Below are 21,270 nucleotides of genomic sequence, written 5' to 3'. Positions count from 1 at the left end.
CTTATGCGACACCTTTTCAGTAGTTTCATTAGTAAGTTGTATATCATTCACCTTTAACTGTTCCGTCATGAAGTACAAAAATAGTTCAAATGATTCTGAGCACTATGGGACTTAACTTCTTAGGTCATCAGTCCCCTAGAACTTAGAACTACATAAACCTAACTAACCTAACGACATCACACACATCCATGCCCGAGGCAGGATTCGAACCTGCGACCGTAGCGGTCGCGCGGTTCCAGACTGTAGCGCCTAGAACCGCTCGGCCACCCCGGACGGCCATTAAGTACAACAGCCTTTCATAAACTTTGTTATGCAGAACCATGGGCTGCATGGACATCGTTCAAGGATTTTACGAAGCTTATGTGACTTTTTAAATTATATTCAACAATTACACTTAAGAGGGGACGTGCATGAAAATGCAAAGACATAACATTTTTCAATTTATTTCTCATTCATTAGTACAATTCATTGACAATCTTTTCCTGATGTTTTATAATCCAATCATATAATTAGTTCCGTAAGACAACTGAAGTTCGTTCTTCATCCTACCACGCTAATTCGGCGAAGAGGCTCTTCAGGCCCAGAAGGACGGTATTGCTTATTCTCATAAGGCAAGTATTCTTGAATCGATGCTGAACTTCATGAAGCCAACATTCAGGTTTCTGTCCAACCCTGGCGCTTCTCAAAACAACGCAAAACCCTTATGAAAGCCCTTGGTAACTTTATCCCAAAACAACATTTTGATCTTTCACTGTAATTAAAATTGCAGTTTATGATGCAGTTATTCTGTTTAATGGTGGCAGCTCGAAAGAGGACAAAGCTCTTACAAGATATGGAATTCAAGGCTGGAGCATTCACTCAAGACGTATTGAAGAGAACTGAAACACAACATATAGTTGCAAGAGAGAAACCATTTGAAAATCTTGCAGTTAACGAAAGATAGAAAGGAAGGTGCCGGAAGAGAATTCTTCAAGAACAGGAGGAAACTCAATACAGTTTTGGAGCCTTTTGATGCGGGGAATGGTGAGGAGACAGTACGTTCAGCTTTCAAGAACATTTTCTCACATTTACCATTTTGATTATTCAGTTATATTTTTTTTCAGAAACTAGAATAGCTGAAGCTGTGATTTTTGGCATGCCCTTTGCAGTATCTTCAAGGTATTTTCGTTCTGAAGTTTCAATTACAAAAATGCGTATTTTTTTTCACCGTACGCGTGTTGCTTTACTGAGATAATGCATCATTAGAAGTCTGTAAATAAGTTAGTTACATTTTGATTTGCTTTAAGATCGAAAAACAGTTCGTTAAGAGTATGCTGGTTTTTGATTACAATGATTTCCGCTTGGTTTTTTGCTTATGCCGTCTGATAGCACATCGTTGACGTTTTTATTCTTTAGACACTGACAGTTGTGGTCTAATCTTTAGTTGTTCTGGAGCACTACGCATTTTTATATTTTACGCAGCACACTTTTTCGCAAACCACTCTTTTCTGTTTGTTTTTTTACTCCTAAGTATGTGTTGTGGTTTTTGTGTTGCAGTGTTGGCAACATAACCTTGCCACTAATTTGTCTTTGACCCGTAATCTTTTTTTAGATTATTGCTTGTGTGTAATTATATTTAATTATGTTCCTGTTTATTTATATACTGTGTAAGAGTTTTTTTTGGGGGGGGGGGGGGGAGGGAGAAACCATTATGAGTGGACATAATTGTATAGTAGTGTGATGGAGTGCGAGCTAGAGGAGAAGATGAGGAGCAAGCAGTGAAACGAAATGGGGGGGGGGGGGGGGAATGGGTGGGAGAGAGGGAAAGGGTGAAGGATGGAAAACGCTCTTTTCTTTTTCATGTAATATCATCAGTTATTTTGTATCGAATCTGGTTTCCAATATTTAGTTGGTTGTTGAGCAACAGTTTGTTTTGTTATAATGATTTGTGTATGTGGCAATTTTCTTGGAACTGGAGGAGGTGTCTCTCTTTTTCAGTATTGCTTGGTCTATGGTGTTCTTGTTTAGACGATCTGCAAATGTTGAATGGTTAGTACCGTATTTAAATGCTCTGACGTGTTTTTCTGTGTCATCTTGTGTCCAATGTTCTGCAGGTCATTCCAGTGTACAACTTTTCAGAATCTCTGTAACTGAGTTGACAGATACCAGATGGCTAGTTTTGATTTCAGTTTTTGGGATGTGCTTTTGTACTGAGTTGTTTGTTTTTTTAAGCATTGTTTATGTCTTGATTTTTGAAAATTTTACGTATTTTATGTGTAAATTTGTTGTAGTAGTTCTTTGTAAGGCGTTTTGTGTAGTAGTGCAGATATATATTTTGGTGTGGTTTCGTTAGTTTTTTTTTCGTTATTTGACTGTTTATTTTTCTGTTTAGTTCGTTTACCTCGGTTTCTTTGTGTCCATTTTTAATGCTATTTTTTATAATGGCTAGCTCTTTCTGCTAATCAGAAGTGTTTAGGGGGATCATGTTCAGTCTGTTCATCATGTATCTGATTGCAGCCTGTTTGTGATTCTGCAGGTGGTTGATGTTGCATTTAAGATAATATCACTGGTAGTGAGTTTTCTGTATATGTCAAATGTGTGTTTGTTATTGTCTTTTCTTATGGTTATGTGTGGAAATCTGAGTGAGTTTTCTTGTTTTTCTTTTGTTGTGAACTTTATGTTTTTGTGGACAGTATTTGTCTTTGTGTAGTTGCTGTGTTCTGTTTTTACGTTCATCTACCATGCATATTATGTCATCCATGTATCTGTACCTGTAGATGGTGTTGTAACTTTTCTTTGCAATTGTTTCTTCAATTTTTGTATATGATTAATGAAAATTTTGGCTAATGTTCCTGAAATAGGTAAAAATGAAATGATCATATGGCATTGTTGGCCGGGAGACTCCATTAGAGGTTGTTCGGCCGCCGTATTGCAAGTCCTTTTTAGGTGACGCCACATCGGCTACTTGCGAGTCAATGATGATGAAAATGATGATGAAAGACACACAACACCCAGTCCCCTGCCGGGAATCGAACCTGGGCCCCCTGTGTGTGTTCGATTCCCGGCAGGGGACTGGGTGTTGTGTGTCTTTCATATCATTTTCATCATCATTGACCCATTGGAAACCTTCTTCTTGTATCTAGTATTCTTGATTGAATTAAAAGTTATTTTGTTGTGTTATTCAAAAATGGTTCAAATGGCTCTGAGCACTATGGGACTTAACATCTGCGGTCATCAGTCCCCTAGAACTTAGAACTACTTAAACCTAACTAACCTAAGGACATCACACACACCCATGCCCGAGGCAGGATTCGAACCTGCGACCGTAGCAGTCGCGCGGTTCCGGACTGCGCGCCTAGAACCGCTAGACCACCGCGGCCGGCTGTTGTGTTATTAACTATAATAATTTTATTGTTTTGTATGTGTTTTCTTGAGCTAGCTGGTTTTGTGCTTTCATGTTTTATGGCTTCGTTAACAGGGATGAAACTGCACATCCTTTCTACATCAAAGGAGAGCGGCGTTGCTGTGCCAGAGATTTTAGTGTCTCTTATATGTTCCACCAGTTGAGAGGTATTTCTCATCGTTCTATCACTTTCTAGTTTGTAATACTGAGTGAGGCGTGACTGCATTTGTTGTGGTAGTAGGTATGTAGAAGCTGCTCTTAAATTCACTATTGGACAGACTTGATAATTTTCTTTAGGGACCTTTGGTTGACATTTCATGTTGGGGGCTCGAGGATTTTTTTGTACAAGTCTCTTTTTGTCTTTGTAAAAGTATACTCTATGTTTTTCATTGTGTTTTTACTAAGTGTTTGAAACTGTTAGTTGGGTTTGATTTTAACATTTTTATGTTGTTTTTGCTGATGAATTCTCCTGTTTTGTCTATGTATTCTTTTGTTTTCATGAAGAAGACACAGATATCTGCGACAGATTTTCTTATGATGATGTTTTCGGCTGGCAGTTTATTCTTCAGATTTTTAAGCTTTCTTTCATCTCAATTATTTTTGAATTTATTGCTTTCTTTTTAAATATGAGTTGCTATGTTTTTAATTTCTTCTCTTACCAACTCCCTTTGTTTACATTATTGTTGTCTTTTTTTCTCCTATTTTGAGAATATACTCAGATTCTATAATGAGCTCATCTGTCTGTTGTTCATTTGCTGGTGAGTCAACATTTAGACCTTTTTCTAAGAGCTGGTGAGTCAACATTGAGTTTTAGATCTTTTTCTAAGAGCCCATTTTTGTTTTCATCTAGTATCATGTCTGTAAGGCTGGTCTCCCTAAGATAGAAATGGTGTGTGTGAATATGTTTGCTGTTATGGGGCTTTGAGTGGTTCAGTTTGAGATTTCCAATTTTCGTACTATTCTATTTAATCGCACTTTGTTTATAGCTCCCACGATGGAAGCCAAAATAACGGAATTATTTAATTTTTGTACCAGCTGAAGTTGAATTTCGTAAGTCTGTTTCTTTGTATGTAATGACTCAATTTCATGTTTCGGCCAGGCAACTTTGTTGCTTTTGAACTGTTTTTGATCATTGCCGTATGTATAACTGCAGTATGTGTAACAGATATGTACACAAGGAGAAATTTTAAAATCATTCTTGTATCTCAAGATAAAGAATATACAATATACAGCTTTCATGCACACTTCTTCAGTTAAAAATAATTAAACATAAAAATTCATTAAATATCAATGTATTATAATACTTCTCTGAATTTCTTTCTACACAAATTAAGGTCATACTGTAGGATTTAGAAGACAGCGTGTTGGAAAATTTCTGACGTAGTGGTACCTTTGTGAACCATGGGGTCACAAAATTTAAAAACTCGGAACAAATTCAAATTTTTCAGTTAAAATTATGAAAATAATCAGTATATGCACTGAATTATTGTCGAGCTTTGCAAAAAATTTCGGTCGTGTACGAAAATATTTGTGGATTTAATGAATGATGTATTTCGTTGAATGCCCCTCCCGTTAATACTGATAAAAATTACCCACTCTGTGAAATAAAAAAAAATGTAATAGCATCTGAACCTTGTTTCCACTTACAAATATGATGAGTCTGTATGAATGTAACATCGACAGCCAAAAAAGTTGCATTTATCAGCGGTCACACGGTAACCTTGTAGGCGGGCAAACTCAATAATAAGAGAACGACTGTAGCAGCTAATTGAAAACGCAAACGTCGCCCGTCTCCCGTTGCACCCGCATCTATAGCAGTCCGAATCAGTGCGTCGTCTATTACCAGAGATTATATTTTGTAACCATAAACTAAATGCCAGATGTTAAAGAAAAGTGTCATACGTTCCTGCAGGAGGCATTATTGCTCAAACCAAAAAGGAAAATTTCTTCGATTATAATGACACATAATTTACATCTACATAGATACTCCGAGAGCAACGGTACGGTACGTGGCGGAGGGTACCCTGTACTACTACTAGTTATTTCCTTTCCTGTTTCACTCGCAAACAGAGCGAAGGGAAAACGACTATCTGCAGGGTGACAGATATTGAACAATAGGAAAGAAAATCGTCATAATTTCTGAACTGTTTGGATTAGGACATTCGACTGCACGGTCGGGCGGGGTGCATGATGGGAATTAGTATGCACATGTGCATGGTCTGGTTTAGCGACGAAGCCCACTCTCATTTGGATGGGTTCGTCAATAAGCAAAAGTGGCGGATTTGCAGGACTGAGAATTCGTATTTCACTATCGAGAAATCTCTTCACCCTCAACGGATGACTGTGCGGTGCGCAGTGTCCAGTCACTGCACAATAGGTGCTATGTTCCTTGATGGCAAGACGACTCCAGAACTGTTATGTGAAGGTTTTGGAAGTGATTTCATCCCTAATATCCAAAGTGACCCCGATTTTGATAAGATGTGGTTCATGCAAGACGGAGCTCGACCCCATCGAAGCAGGAGAGTGTTTGATGTCCTGGAGGAGCACTCTTGGGACGGCATTCTGGCTGTGGGATACCCAGAGGCCACTGGCATGGACCGCGATTGGCCGCCATATTCTCCGGGTATGAACACAAGCGACACCTTTTTGTGGGACTATATTAAAGATGTGGTGTACAGCAATAACCCAAAAACCACTGCTGAGCTGAAAACAGCCATTCGGGAAGTCGTCGATAGCATCGATGTTCCTAGACTTCAGCTGGTCATGATGACTTTCGCTATTCATCGGCACCACGTCATCGCCAATGATGTCAGGTATATCGAACATGTCATAAACTAAATCTGAATATCTGTAATGACGTTTACATGTTGAATAAAGTGTGTACACGTCGTAGATTGTAACTCACTTACGTTTGTTTTCATGTAGTTCAATAATTATTCGTATGAGCTCTAATTTCTCGTATCACATCTTCGTGGTCATTACGCGCAATGTATGTTGGTGGCAGTAGAATCGTGTGGCAGTTAGCTTCACATACCGGTTCTCTAAATTTTCTCAGTAATGAAACCAGTGCCTGTTGACCTCTGGGCCAATATGTCTTCTCATTTCCACGTGTCGGTTACTTCGGTATAGATAGTACGGACAGCGTTGTTTGTAGTTAGAAACCATCCTGACACAACCTTCAATGGATCTCACACTCTTTTAGATACATCTGGCTTCATTCGGTATGCGTCACATTCATTTGTCACACGCTCCTGTTGCTTCAGTACACTTTCGAAGGGTTTGGTGTACACCATTGTCTTTATTTGTCCCCATATCTAGAAATCCAAGACGTAAAGAGAAGGGCATGCTACCGGAATTCCTCGGCCAACCCGTTACCCACGAGACGTGGCTGTTTCTAAAGCTGCCAGCACACGGGACGAGGCAGCTAACGTTGACGCGCGCAGACGCGATATCCCATGTCACGAGATACAGCGCCGTCTGCACACGGCACGAGCTGGTTGACGTGATTTTGCGCTCTCAGCGCACTCCAGCGACGGTTGTCGGATGTTTTTTCTTTTTGGCTCGTAAACCACAAATCGTTCATAAAAATGGACGCACGTAGAATTGCTACGTTAACTCTATTAACACGAACATTTCCTTTTCTCACCGCGTGCTATACTCCGTTCATCGTAAGAATAAACCTGATGCAAACGAACAGAAACGAGATGATTGGCAAGCAGCCGTCGCTCTCGTACACTTGTGGTGTTCCGTTCTTTGAAATAGGTCCTAATTATGTATTAGATATCTTATTACTGTGTCACTGCAATGAAACCTTAGCACATTCTCATGTATTAACAGCCATCAACGTTTTCCTTAACCATACTTTAGGTACTTTATTTTTATTTCAAAAATCGTGTACAGTCACAGTCTCCGTAAGCGCTACCAGTGCTCTGATTGTCTCGCTATTCATATGTACCCCAAAAATGAATCACACTGATTCCTGCTTCGTAGTGAAACACTTGCGCGGAACACCGTTAATGGCTACAAAGAAATCGTTGTTAATGTTTTCACAACATTAGAGATAAAAATTAGCTTCAGCGTTTTTTGAGAAACAATTTCTGTTGTTGTTGCTCTTGTCGTCTTTAGTCCAGAGACTGGTTTGGTACAGCTCTCCATGCTGCTCTATCCTGTGCAAGCTTCTTCATCTCCTAGGACCTACTTCAACCTACATCCTTCTGAATATGCATAGTGTATTCATCTCTTGGTCTCCCTGTACGATTTTTGACCTCCACGCTACACTCCACTACTAAAGTGGTGTACCCTTGATGCCTCAGAACATGTCCTACCAAGCGATCCCTTCTTCTAACCAAGCTGTGCCACAAATGTCTCTTCTCCCCAATTGTATTCAGTACTTCCTCATTACGTATGTGATCTACCCACGTATCTTCAGCATTCTTCTGTAGCACCACATTTCGAAAGCTTCTATTCTCTTTTTGTCTAAAATATTTATCGTCCATGTTTCACTTCCATAGATGCCTACACTCCATACAAATACTGTCACAAACGGCTTCCTGACACTTAAGTCTATACTCGATGCTAACAAATTTCTCTTCTTCAGAAACGCCTTCGTTGCCATTGCCAGTCTACATTTTATATCCTCTCTACTTCGACCATCATCAGTTACTTTGCTCCCCAAATAGCAAAACTCATTTACTACTTTAAGCGTCTCATTCCCTAATCTAATACCCTCAGCATCTCCCGACTTAATTCGAGTACATTCCATTATCCTCGTTTTGCTTTTGTTCATGTTCGTCTTATATCCTCCTTTCAAGACACTGTCCATTCCATTCCGCTGCTCTTCCGGGTCCTTTGCTATCTCTGACAGAATTACAATGTCATCGGCGAACCTCAAAGTTTTAATTTCTTCTCCATGGATTTTAATTCCAACTCTAAATTTTTATTTTCTTTCCTTTACTGCTTGCTCAATATACAGATTGAATAACATCAGGGCTAGGCTACGAACCTGTCTCACTCCCTTCCCAACCACTGCTTCCCTTTCATGCCCCTCGACTCTTATAACTGCCATCTGGTTTCTGTACGAATTGTAACTAGCCTTTCGCTCCCTGCATTTGACTCCTGCCACCTTCAGAATTTGAAAGAGAGTATTCCAGTCAGCATTGTCAAAAGCTTTCTCTAAGCCCACAAATGCTAGAAACGTAGGTTTGCCTTTCGTTATCTATCTTGTAAGATAAGTAGTAGGGTCAGTATAGATTCACACGTTCCAACTTTTCTACGGAATCCAAACTGATCTTCCCCGAGATCGGCTTCTATCAGTATTTCCATTCGTCTGTAAGGAATTCGTGTTAGTATTTTGCCGCCGTGACATATTAAACTGATTGTTCGGTAATTTTCACATCTGTCAACACTTGCTTCCTTTGGGATTGAAATTATTATATTCTTCTTGAAGTCTGAGGGTATTTCTACTAAATACAAATTCGAAACTGCCAATTAAATCCGTGGTGTAACAGGTAGCGCCTTTGATGAACAACTGTCAGTGCTCGTGGGCGACGATTCGTGTCCTGATACTATTTTTTTAATACCTAAATCAAATCTCTCACATTTATGGTAGTTGTACTTTACCATAATTTTTTCAAGAACAATGCACGTCTTCAAGTTTCTAATTACATATCACACGCAAAATACTGGCTTTCATTTGCAAATACATATTCTTAATCTTCGATATTACATAAAAGATTGTTAAAGATTTTGAACTAAAGAAAACATTAAACAACAATATTTTTTGGAGAAAAATGAAAAATCTAATTCTCTTTGTCCGACTATGCCCATTATTTTATAGGACAGATGTGGTCTCATGCGAGCCAGAGTGATAAGCGTTGTAGAAACAGGGAAACCAATAATTTCATGGCGTTGAGCACACTATACAAATGATGCGTTTTTTTCAGTTGTCAACTTAATACTGCAATCGTAATCCAACAGAACTGATCTGGAATGAATTTAAGGGGTCTGTCGCGAGAAATAACAAGACATTTAAGCTGGTTGGTTGGTTGGTTTGTGGGGGTTGAAGGGACCAAGCAACAGAGGCCATCGGTCCTTTGTTCCACAGCCAAAAAATCCTACAAGAAATAAAAAAGTAAAAATAAAAATACAAGCAATTGAGATGACAAGGAACGACACAGAACCAGAAAGACACCGTCAAAGACCAGACAAAAGAATTAAAAGCACACAGAGTGTGACAGTGGTTAGCTGACCATGAAGACAAAAAGGAAAAGCTAACCACCAAGAAACACACTAAAAACCACAATCTAAAACCGGAGGTCAAATTCTGGACTCAACATAAAAAAGGACATGAACCCTTACGTTGAGTAATAAAAGCCCCCTGCACGAATAGCCGGCCGGAGTGGCCGAGCGGTTGTAGGTGCTGCAGTTTGGAACCCCGCGACAGCTACGGTCGCAGGTTCGAATCCCTCTTCGGGCATGGATGTGTGTGATGTCCTTAGGTTAGTTAGGTTTAAGTAGGTCTTAGTTCTAGGGGACTGATGACCACAGCAGTTAAGTCCCATAATTCTGAGAGCCATTTGAACCAGCCTGCACGAATAAAACTCAAAATTAAGTCTGTCACTGCGGCGTCATCCGATAAAAGTACAGGGAGCATATCAGGTAGCGCAAACGCCTCCTTGAGCGTAGTTAAAAACGGACAGGCCAACAAGATGTGGACCACTGTCGACACTGATCCAAAGTGACAGAGAGGTGGGTCCTCACGGCGCAAGAGATGACCGTGCATCAACCAGGTGTGGGCAATGCGTAGCCAGCAGTGAACAATTGAGTCCTTGCGGAAAGCTCGGAATGAGGAGCGCCCCACACATGTAGTCTCCTTGACGTCTCGAAGTTTGTTGGGTGAAGGCAGGGTGTGCCAGTCTTCAACCCAGGTACCAAGGACCTTGTGCCGCAAAACAGACTGAAGATCGCACTCCAGAAGGCCGACTCCAGGGCCGGTGCACTGACAGCCAGTTTGGCCAGCGTTTCAACACGTACATTTCCCAGAATGCCGACATGACCCAGGGTCCACACAAAGACCACGGTGTGGCAGCAACGGTTAAGAGTATGGAAGGACTTCTGGATGTCTGGCACCAGACGAAATCGAGGGAAACACTGGGCGATAGCTCATAAACCGCTCAGGGACTCACTACAGGTAACGAAGGACTCACCTGCGCAGGAGTGGATGTAGTCTAGGGCGCGAGAGATGGCGACCAGCTCGGCAGAGAAAACACTGGAGCCAGCTGGCAATTAGCGTTGCTCAGAATGATCCCCTAGAGTAAGAGCATAACCAACACGACCAGCAACCATCGAACCATCAATATAGTCCACGTCAGAGCCTTGAAACAGGGCATGGAGTGAAAGAAAGCGGTGGCGGAGGGCCTCAGGATGGACTGAGTCCTTCAGGCCCTGTGCCAAATCGAGACGAAGGTATGGGTGGGGCACACACCACGGGGGGGAGACGTATATGGGCCCGGAAAACTGGTTGGAGAGGGAAAAACTCAAGCCCAGATTGAAGAACCCGGACGTGAACCACGATCGGACAACCTGAAATGGGCCGCCGATGTGGAAGATGGACAACCGAGTTGGGGAACAGCAGACGGTAATAGGGATGCCTGGGCCAGCTACAAAAGTGTGTAGAATAAGCGGCCAGTAATCGTTGTCGCCGGAACCGCAATGGAGGGGCACCAGCCTTCACAAGTATGCTGTTGAAAGGGCATATCCCGAAAGCTCCAGTGGCGAGTCGAATCCCGCTGTGAAAGTTGGAGTGAAGCAACCACAACGCTGAAGGGGTTTCGAACCATAAGCCAGGCATCCTTAGTCTAGATGGGATTGAATTAACGCCTGGTACAGTGGTAGAAGGGTAGACCAATCGGCAACCTAGCTGGTGTGACTCAAGCAATGAAGAGCGTTAAGATGCCGTTCAGCAGCTGCAATGCTGATGGAGTTATAGTATAGGCAGAAGTCATCAGCATACAAGGAAGCTGAGACAAACGTTCCCACCGCCACAGCAAGCCCATTAATTGCAACTAAAGAGAGGCAGACACTCATGACAGATCCTTGTGCGACCTCATTCCCCTGAACTCGGGAGGAACTACGGAAGGCCACAAGTTGCAAGCGGAAGGAATGAGCGACAGAAAATTTTGTATGAAAGTTGGGAGCGGACCCCGAAAACCCCACCATGCATTCGAGCAACTTGCAAAGAACGTTGGTGAGGCTAATGGGGCGCTAGCTGTCCACCTCCAGTGGGTTCTTGCCAGGTTTCAACATAGGGAGTACGTTGCTTTCCCACCACTGCAACAGGAACTCACGCTCAACCTAGATACGGTTGAAAAGGTCTCGGAGGCGTCGCTGGCAGTCCACCGAGAGGTGTTAGAGCATCTGACAGTGGATGTGATCTGGCCCGGGAGCTGTATCAGGGCAAGCAGCTAGGACTGTGGAATTCCCACTCACTGAAGGGAGCGTTGTACGAGTCGGGGTGGCACGTATGAAATAAAAGGCTCCGACGTTCCAACTGCTCTTTCAGGAAGTGGAAGGCCAGCGGGTAATTTGCAGAAGTGGAACTCTGTGCAAAATGCTCCACTAAGCGGTTTGCAATTGTGTTGGAATCAGTACAGACTGCTCCATTCACTGAAAGCTCAGGTACACTGACAGTGTCAGATAGCCATAGAGTCGCCTAATCTTGGCCCAAATTTGCGATGGAGAGGTATGGAGACCAGCGGTGGTAACATACCTTTCTCAGCACTCCTATTTGCGTTGGCGAATGAGAGGGCGTGCTAACGCACAGAGCCGTTTAAAGGTGATGAGGTGTTCAAATGAGGGATGGCACTCGTGATGCTGGAGGGCCCGCTTGCGATCTTTCATCGCATCAGCGATCTGGGGTGACCACCAAGGTACAGTCCTCCACTGAGGTTACCCAGAAGAACAGGAAATGGCAGATTTTGCAGCAGTAACGATGCCGGTAATGACTGAGTGAACCACTGCATCAATGGCGTCATTGGAAAGCGGCTCAATAGTGGCAATGGAGGTGAACAAGTTCCAGGCAGGCACTCAGAAAAGTGACGCTGTGGCAGTGACAGAAACATCAGAAAGTGGCACTACCATACAAGTCTTCATGCACACTCCATTGGACAGATGGTAATAGACTAGGGCTGCAGATCGAAAGGTCAATGGCTGAGTACGTGCCATGTGCCCCACTGAAATGTGTGAAGGCACCATTATTTAAAAGAGAAAGGTTGAGCTGTGCCAACACTTGCTCAACGATGCAGCCTCTACAGGTTGCCTCTGATCCACCCCACAGTGTTATGGGCATTAAAGTCGTCCCGTAACAGAAACGGTGGTGGCAATCGGGCTTTCAGCGCAGCCAGGACATGCTGCAGGACATCACCATCCTGTGGAAGATAGAGACTGCAAACAACCTGAGGCATCCACACCCGAACAGCAACAGCCTCTAAAGGTGTGTGTAGAGGGACACACTTGCTGTATAGAGAGTGAAGGACGTAGATGCAGACGCCACCACATACCCTCTCATAAGTTGCCCAGTTCTTATAATAACCCTGATAGCCATGGAGGTCAGCATATTTAGCACTGAAGGATGAGCAGATGAAGTCTTGCTAGATCCAGGATGATGAGCTGAAATCAGTCTGCAAATTTAAATACCTGGGGTCGTACATACAGAGGGACGGAGGACTGGAAAGCGATATACAGCACCGTATAAATTACGGCTGGAACAACTGGAGGAAAATGAGTGGAGTGTTGTGTGACAAGGAGGTGAGCATTGGGTTGAAAGGGAAAGTGTACAAGTCGGTGGTAAGGCCTGCTATGATACACATAGGCAGAGACATGGCCAATCACAGTAGCCCAGGAAAGGCAGTTGGAAGTGGCGGAATTGAGGGTCCTGAGGTGGATGTGTGAGGTAACAAGTAAGGACAGGATTAGAAATGAATTTATTAGAGAAGCTGAGAAAGTGGGATCCATCGGGAAAAAGATACAAGAGAGCAGACTAGGGTTGTACGGATACTTACAGAGAAAAAGGGAAGAGTATATCGGAAACAGAGTTGAATATATAAAGATTGAAGGAGCGAGAAGGAGAGGAAGACCAAAGATGAGGTGGAAGGATAAGATATCCGGGGACCTAAGGGAGAGAGAATCGAAGAAGGAAGAGGCAATGGATAGAGTACTATGGAGGAGAAGGATGCAGAAGAGCAAGCCGACCCTACGTGACGTGGAGAAGGCGACAGTAAAGAAGCAGAAGAAAGCCATGGAGGGCGGGGGTTCACATCGCCGGAAACCAGCTTTCCTGAAGAGTACTGCAGAGGAAAGGGTGAAGGCTGAGAAGTTGTCGGAGCTCAGCAAAATGGTGGAAAAAACCACTACAGTTCCACTGGAGGATGACATTGTCCATGGCCGAGAAAGGCGTGAAGGGAATGAGGCAGATTACTCCGCTGGGTCACCTGTTGCCACCGATTGAGTACCTGTGCAAGTGACATCCCTTGTGTCTGAGGGTCTGGGGAGATTTAGGTCCTCAGTGGACGCCAGAATCTCTCCCTCGTCCTCAGATGCTGAGCTTGTAGGGAGCGATGGGATGGGTGCCACCGCAAGGTCTGGATTCTTGGGTGCCTTCTTCTTTTTCTGTTTTTCTCGCTGTGCCTTTTGTGGTTCTGACTGGGAGGGCTTCTGTCTCAGGGACAGACAAGGACCATGAAGCCCTACAACCAACGACCTGTGGTTGCATCAGCCGCTGGCGGGTTTCCGCTTTTTCACTGGTCAGAACCTGGGAAGGGAGGGACCCAAAGGGCCCCTTCGTGGCGAGAGGAGCCAAAGAAGACTTATGCTTCTCCGGCTGTGAAGTGGGGACTGATGTCCCCGATGGTTGGGGGGGGGGGGGTGTTGCTTTTGAAGTAGGTTGAGCAGGAGCAACAGGGAGGGAAGTTCCCCCCACCATAAAGGGTGCAGGTGGAGTCTGATAGATCAGAGAGCCAACTGTACGTAATGAAACGGGAGACGGTAGAACCGTTGTCGCAGCGGCGGCGTAGGTGGATGTCATAAGCAAAGGTTTGTGTCTCAAATTTCCACTTAGCCTCTTTGTAGGTCAGGTATTCGAGGGTCTTATATTCCATTATCTTTCGTTCTTTCTGTAGAATCCTACAGTCCAGCGAGCAAGGGGAGTGGTGTTCTCCGCAGTTGACACAGATGGGAGGTGGGGGACATGGAGTACTGGGATGTGAAGGACGTCCACAATCTCGACACGTGACGCCAGAAGTACACCGGGATGACATATGCCAAAACTTCTAGCATTTAAAACACTGCATCGTGGGAGGGATATATGCTCTTCACATCACAGTGGTAAACCATCACCTATACCTTTTTGGGTAAGGCGTCACCCTCGAAGGCTAAGATGAAGGCACCGGTGGCTACCTGATTATCCCACAGACCCCGATGGACGTGCTTGACGAAGTGAACACCTGGTTGTTCTAGGTTGGCGCGTAGTTCATCGTTAGAGTGCAAAAGAAGATCCCTGTGGAATATAATACCCTGGACCATGTTTAAACTATAATGGGCCGTGATGGTAACTGAAATATCCCCCAACTTGTCATAAGTGAGGAAACTTCGTGACTGTGCAGAGTTTACTGTTTTGATCAAAACTGACACAGAGCGCATTTTGGACAAGCCCTCCACCTCCACAAACTTGTCCTCAAAATGCTCCACAAAAAAAACTGAGGCTTTGTTGACATAAATGATTCGCCATCAGGCCATGCACAGAAGACGTACTGGGGTGAATAACCTTTACTGCCATCTTTAGCCATGCGTTCTTCCTATGGAGTGGCCACGGAGAGGAATGATCTTGGATCAGTTTCCTACCGTTGAGGTTAGACTTCGATCGCTTTGTTGGTGGAAGCCCATCAGCGAGAGATTATGTCACGCTTCATTGCGCCCTGATGCCACCCACTCCGACCAAGGGTCTTCCCCATGGGCACCACCCAGCCGCAGCAAGGGCCTCCTGGCAGGATGACCATTGTTGGGAGTCCCGATGCCCCAGGGAAATAGGCATCTACTCCTCGGCATACGTGGGGAGTTAACGGCGTAGGCATCAGCAGAGCGTTCCCTGTGAGGCCAGGGGGCTACAACCAACAGGGTACATGGCAGCCCCACCACAATGGACTGGCTACCGTGCTAGATATTAGGTGCAAGGAAGTCCATGGTCGTCGTCTCCACAGAAAGCAACACTGCACAGTGCATGGTGGAAATCGCAACCAGGAATGTATCCTCGCCCAAGAGATGGAGAACGAGCGGGACTGCAATGCGACGACGAGAAAGCAGGCTTAAGTTCTCACTGCACGATGGACACAATGCACTATGTAAGACGCCCTTCTCCAGTTGGGTCGGTCTTCGGAATAATTTTGAAATGTGGATGTCGAGCCCGAGAGGGGAGCACCACATTAGGGCCGAAACGTGAGAGACTCCTTTTAGTCGCCTCTTATGACAGGCGGGAAAACCGAGGGCCTATTCTAACCCCCAGACCCGTAGGGGAACATTTAAGCTGCCGAACTTACTGGAACTAATGCCCCAAGCTGTGTGACACGTCACTGCCGAAAGCTGGCGAAATGCAGAACACGGCGTAATAAACGTGGGGGACAGAATGTGGACTTTTTGGTGGCTTGGGATTCTGTTGCTGATGGCCTCGTTATCAACGTAGCAGTGCTAGAATTTATCGTATTCCTTACCTATTCCAGACGACTGACTGTAATACCTTCAGTGGCTTCAATATTTAACTGCATGATGAAATCTCACCAGAAAGTCAGGAATTTTCATCACTCTCGTTTTTAATTACAGTACTATGTCTGATGGGGAGCGTGTTATGTTTTCCATCAGATCATATAAGAAGCTTATCGCTTGAGTTTTACCTTTATTTCCTTCAGTTCAAACACTTAATGACATTCAAGGCTACATTGTTCTCTGCTCGTCACTTTTTACACCTTTACTACAACTGTTGACATCACTGCAGGTTAGTTGGACCAGGTGGCTGGTCAGTGCTGTCCAAGTTATATGCGCCGGTAAAGCTGTTGTCCCGTAGTATCGCTGAATCGATGTACGCGTAACGCAATGCATGAAACGTATGGTCATTATCGTACTTCACTGTACTCTAGACAGCTTGGCTTCTGTTCCATGTAAAACGAAATCCAATGATGTTCCAGGAAACGCGGAAAAATACATAGAGTAATGCTTATATGAGGGGACTGATGACGACAGATGTTAAGTCCTATAGTTCTTAGAGCCATTTGAACCATTTGAGCTTATGTGAGGTTTATTCGTATGATGAACGGAGTGTAGTCATGTTATGTAGATAAATAAAAACTTCGGTAGCCATGAACGTGTAGTAAGACAAAAGTAGAAGCTACATATCCATTCAGGAAAGATGTCAACTTATAAAAATTTCACCAAATCACACACTCGCTCCTGACAGATAGCGCATCTTATATTTATGTAACATCAAATACTACAGAAAGTATAAGTATTTCTATTAATTTATGAAACTCCCACAACCTTATATAAAACGTAAAAGTGAAAAAAATGTTGGTTATGGGGGGACGCGGACCCTCATCCGATCTACTACCTTAACCAACGTGCTTGCTTCCCATGCAGCAGGCCCGGGTTCGATTCTCACCTGGGTTGGAGATTTTTTTTCCACTTGTGGACTGGGTGTTGTGTTGTCCTCATTATCATTTCATCCTCATTACCGGCATGCAAGTTGCCCGATGTGGTGTCGACTGAAATCAGACTTGCACTCGGCGGCTGAACTTCCCCGGATGGGGCCTCCTGGCCAACAATGCCACACAATCATTTCATTTTTTCCTTTTGATTTTCAGTCAGAACTGAGAAAAAACTTGGCAGCAACTCTTTTCATTCCAAATCTTCCGTTGAAATTAGCTGAACCGAGCTCCGAGGTAACCCACTAATATCTAACAGTGAATCAATGGTCTGTCGACAGTCTGTGAGCACAAGCTCTCGAATTTCTTCAATATTTTCCTCAATTCCGGCAGTTGATGGACGTCCAGAATGAGGTTTGTCATCAGTCGACATGTCGCCATTTTAAAATCGAGTGACCCACACACGCACTTGAGTTGTTCCCATAGCGTCACTTGGTAAACTGTTATCAACCATAAAACGATTTCTACAGCATTTTTACCGCGTACAAAACAAAATTTCACAACTGAACGTTGTTCACGTAAACTTGTCATCATAAAGAATGAAATAAGAACAACACAACACTAGCAAAAACAATCACTGCAGATGAACAGAGCAAGCCAAGTCGACAACACAGGTGGCACTGAACTGGCAATGAGTTGCGGTATACACGCCTAGCGGCAGTAATGCGCACTACACAAGCTCCACCCACGTCATTGTTATTCCCGATTTTTTCTTTGGTTCCCCCTCGTATATACAGATACACTTCATCACACAGTGGCCGTTTCGCCTGAAAGGAATTCCTTCATAACGCATTTTAAAGAGGAGAAACAGAGTTCTGAATTCAATGGCATAACAATTACCATGAAAATATGTTTGCTGAAGTTTCCAATACGTAACAACCCACACCCACAAAATCCTTCTAAAACACTGATAACTCTTACCTTCTAATAGTATTTTATCTCTCTGCAGTTAAGTTACAGCCTTCCTCAACTACTGACTATTCTTCTACATTCTGTTCAAAGATATGGAAAGTATATAACATCCACTCTCTCTTCAATATTTTGCTCTTAATAATGTTACTTCTGTGGTTCATCTTCCTTCATTTTCTGCTTTTGTCAAATCTTCTGTTGTTCCTCTGATTTAGTTGTAATTCCATGTGTTCATCATAACCATTGGTAATGTATCTTATTCCACACTGCCTCACCATCAAAAGTCAAACCAGCATTTATTTAGTATTACTTCCAAAAAATTTCCACCTAAATCAGGGCAAATGTGCTCTTGTATCTCTCGCGCTATTCATTATGGAAACTTTTACTTTGTCGAAACAGCTTTTTCCAATTCCTTGATAAACGTTCCCCTTTAGCTCCTTTAACTGTTGATGTACGCAATTTTTGCAGTGATTTCCACAATTTGACGCTAATACCGGATGGCGTATGCCTTGCTGTATTTGTGAAGTACAAGTACAACACTGGTAATCATCTTGTCACTGTTTCTCTCTGCCCTCACACTTTTGTTGCTGTTCTCTTTCTGCAGTTGGAAGATGTTACACTTACAACCGATTTCCTGATAGTAGCTATTAGAGCTAATTATCTATGTCTTTTCGTCGTTAAATCAGCATGCCTTTCTGTTTTCATACGGTCTTCTCACACGTGTGTGTGTTTCATTTCCTTAAGACCTCCAGATGCACACTATGTTTTGTTCCTTTCATGTTTTAATAATTGTCACTAACTGTTAATTGTGTAAGTAGATACATTACAGGAGTTGTCTGCTGTATAACTTTCATGGAAGCACTTGTTACTAAGCTGACAGGACAGGTCAGAATACAAAAAAACTGAAGGGATTAAAGTGGGGTGTTGTGACAGTTTACCTTTTCCTTTTAGTCCTGTTTTAAAATTGTCAAAAATGACTGTACCGTTTAGCGTACATAAGTATTTTCTTGCCGGCTGAAGTAATTTTTTTGTATCAGGACGCATCAGAAAAGAAGATAATCTCTAAGAATGGGGCCCAGATTATTACTTGTAACGCCTGGTCCTCCCAGCCCCAGGTACGTTCACACTTCGTATCACCTAAGCATTATCGCTGTGCCGAAAGCAATATTGTTACTTAGCGCACAGAAAAAGTGGACATAATTACGTTGGTTCAGTTTTATTGAAGGTATTTTTTGTATATATACAGGCAAATGTATTTATTTCTTTACATTGATTGTTCATTAAAATACGATTTTAATTTTATTCATCCGGAAGAGGTCAAGAGTTTGACTCAAACATTTTGGAAGTAAGTAGTGAAGAGACGAACAAAATGAGAGGAGAGTCTTTGGCCACACATTAAAAAACTGTGGTACTCTAGATAGTGATACCAAATTACACCTTTATAGTTATAGCTTTCACAAGCTCTTAGTTGTAAAAGATTTAAAAGATTTGAGTGTATTATGTCTACGTGCGGCTTTTTCGAAGAATTATATAATGCCGTTAATTACGAGGGCAGTTCAATAAGTAATGCAACACATTTTTTTCTCGGCCAATTTTGATTGAAAAAACCGGAAATTTCTTGTGGAATATTTTCAAACATTCCCGCTTCGTCTCGTATAGTTTCATTGACTTCCGGCAGGTGGCAGCACTGTACGGAGCTGTTAAAATGGCGTCTGTAACAGATGTGAGTTGCAAACAACGGGCAGTGATCGAGTTTGTTTTGGCGGAAAACCAGGGCATCTCAGATATTCATAGGCGCTTGCAGAATGTCTACGGTGATCTGGCAGTGGACAAAAGCACGGTGAGTCGTTGGACAAGCGTGGTCCTCATCGCCGCAAGGTCAAGCAAGACTGTCTGATCTCCCGCGTGCGGGCCGGCCGTGCACAGCTGTGACTCCTGCAATGGCGGAGCGTGCGAACACACTCGTTCGAGATGATCGACGGATCACCATCAAACAACTCAGTGCTCAACTTGACATCTCTGTTGGTAGTGCTGTCACAATTGTTCACCAGTTGGGATATTCAAAGGTTTGTTCCCGCTGGGTCCCTCGTTATCTAACCGAACACCATAAAGAGCAAAGGAGAACCATCTGTGCAGAATTGCTTGCTCGTCATGTGGCTGAGGGTGACAATTTCTTGTCAAAGATTGTTACAGGCGATGAAACATGGGTTCATCACTTCGAACCTGAAACAAAACGGCAATCAATGGAGTGGCGCCACACCCACTCCCCTACCAAGAAAAAGTTTAAAGCCATACCCTCAGCCGGTAAAGTCATGGTTACAGTCTTCTGGGACGCTGAAGGGGTTATTCTGTTCGATGTCCTTCCCCATGGTCAAACGATCAACTCTGAAGTGTATTGTGCTACTCTTCAGAAATTGAAGAAACGACTTCAGCGTGTTCGTAGGCACAAAAATCAGAACGAACTTCTCCTTCTTCATGACAACGCAAGACCTCACACAAGTCTTCGCACCCGAGAGGAGCTCACAAAACTTCAGTGGACTGTTCTTCCTCATGCACCCTACAGCCCCGCTATCGCACCGTCGGGTTTCCATATGTTTGGCCCAATGAAGGACGCAATCCGTGGGACGCACTACGCGGATGATGAAGAAGTTACTGATGCAGTACGACGTCGGCTCCGACATCGACCAGTGGAATGGTACCGTGCAGGCATACAGGCCCTCATTTCAAGGTGGCGTAAGGCCGTAGCATTGAATGGAGATTACGTTGAAAAATAGTGTTGTGTAGCTAAAGGATTGGGGAATAACCTGGTGTATTTCAATGCTGAATAAAACAACCCCTGTTTCAGAAAAAAAAATGTATTGCATTACTTATTGAACTGCCCTCGTACGTTCATTTAAAGAAAGCCATTGTTGGTAGACAAAGTAGTCGTAAGTGATAACGAGACAGAAACATCCACCACCCATTGCTTGCTACTACTTGCTGAAAGCTTTGTTTTAATATCACTAAGTTGAAAAGCGTCAAAGCTTTTCATGCTTATAATTAAACCAGATAATTGCTTTTAAAATCAGTCATTAGGTTATTGCAATACATGAGTGTGATGGAGGTGAATTATTGTGTCATTAAGCGTCGGTAAAGGGCTATGATTCTTCTCTTTGCAAACTTGGTACACTTTGTGCAGGAAAGGAATTCTTCTGATGCGTTCCTAGCTGAGAAGCCCGGCGACCAGGTGGACACAGG

This window comes from Schistocerca nitens, chromosome 1 (assembly GCF_023898315.1).
Source record: "Schistocerca nitens isolate TAMUIC-IGC-003100 chromosome 1, iqSchNite1.1, whole genome shotgun sequence".
Taxonomy (NCBI): Eukaryota; Metazoa; Arthropoda; class Insecta; order Orthoptera; family Acrididae; genus Schistocerca; species Schistocerca nitens.
Note: the sequence above shows the minus strand (reverse complement) of the source record.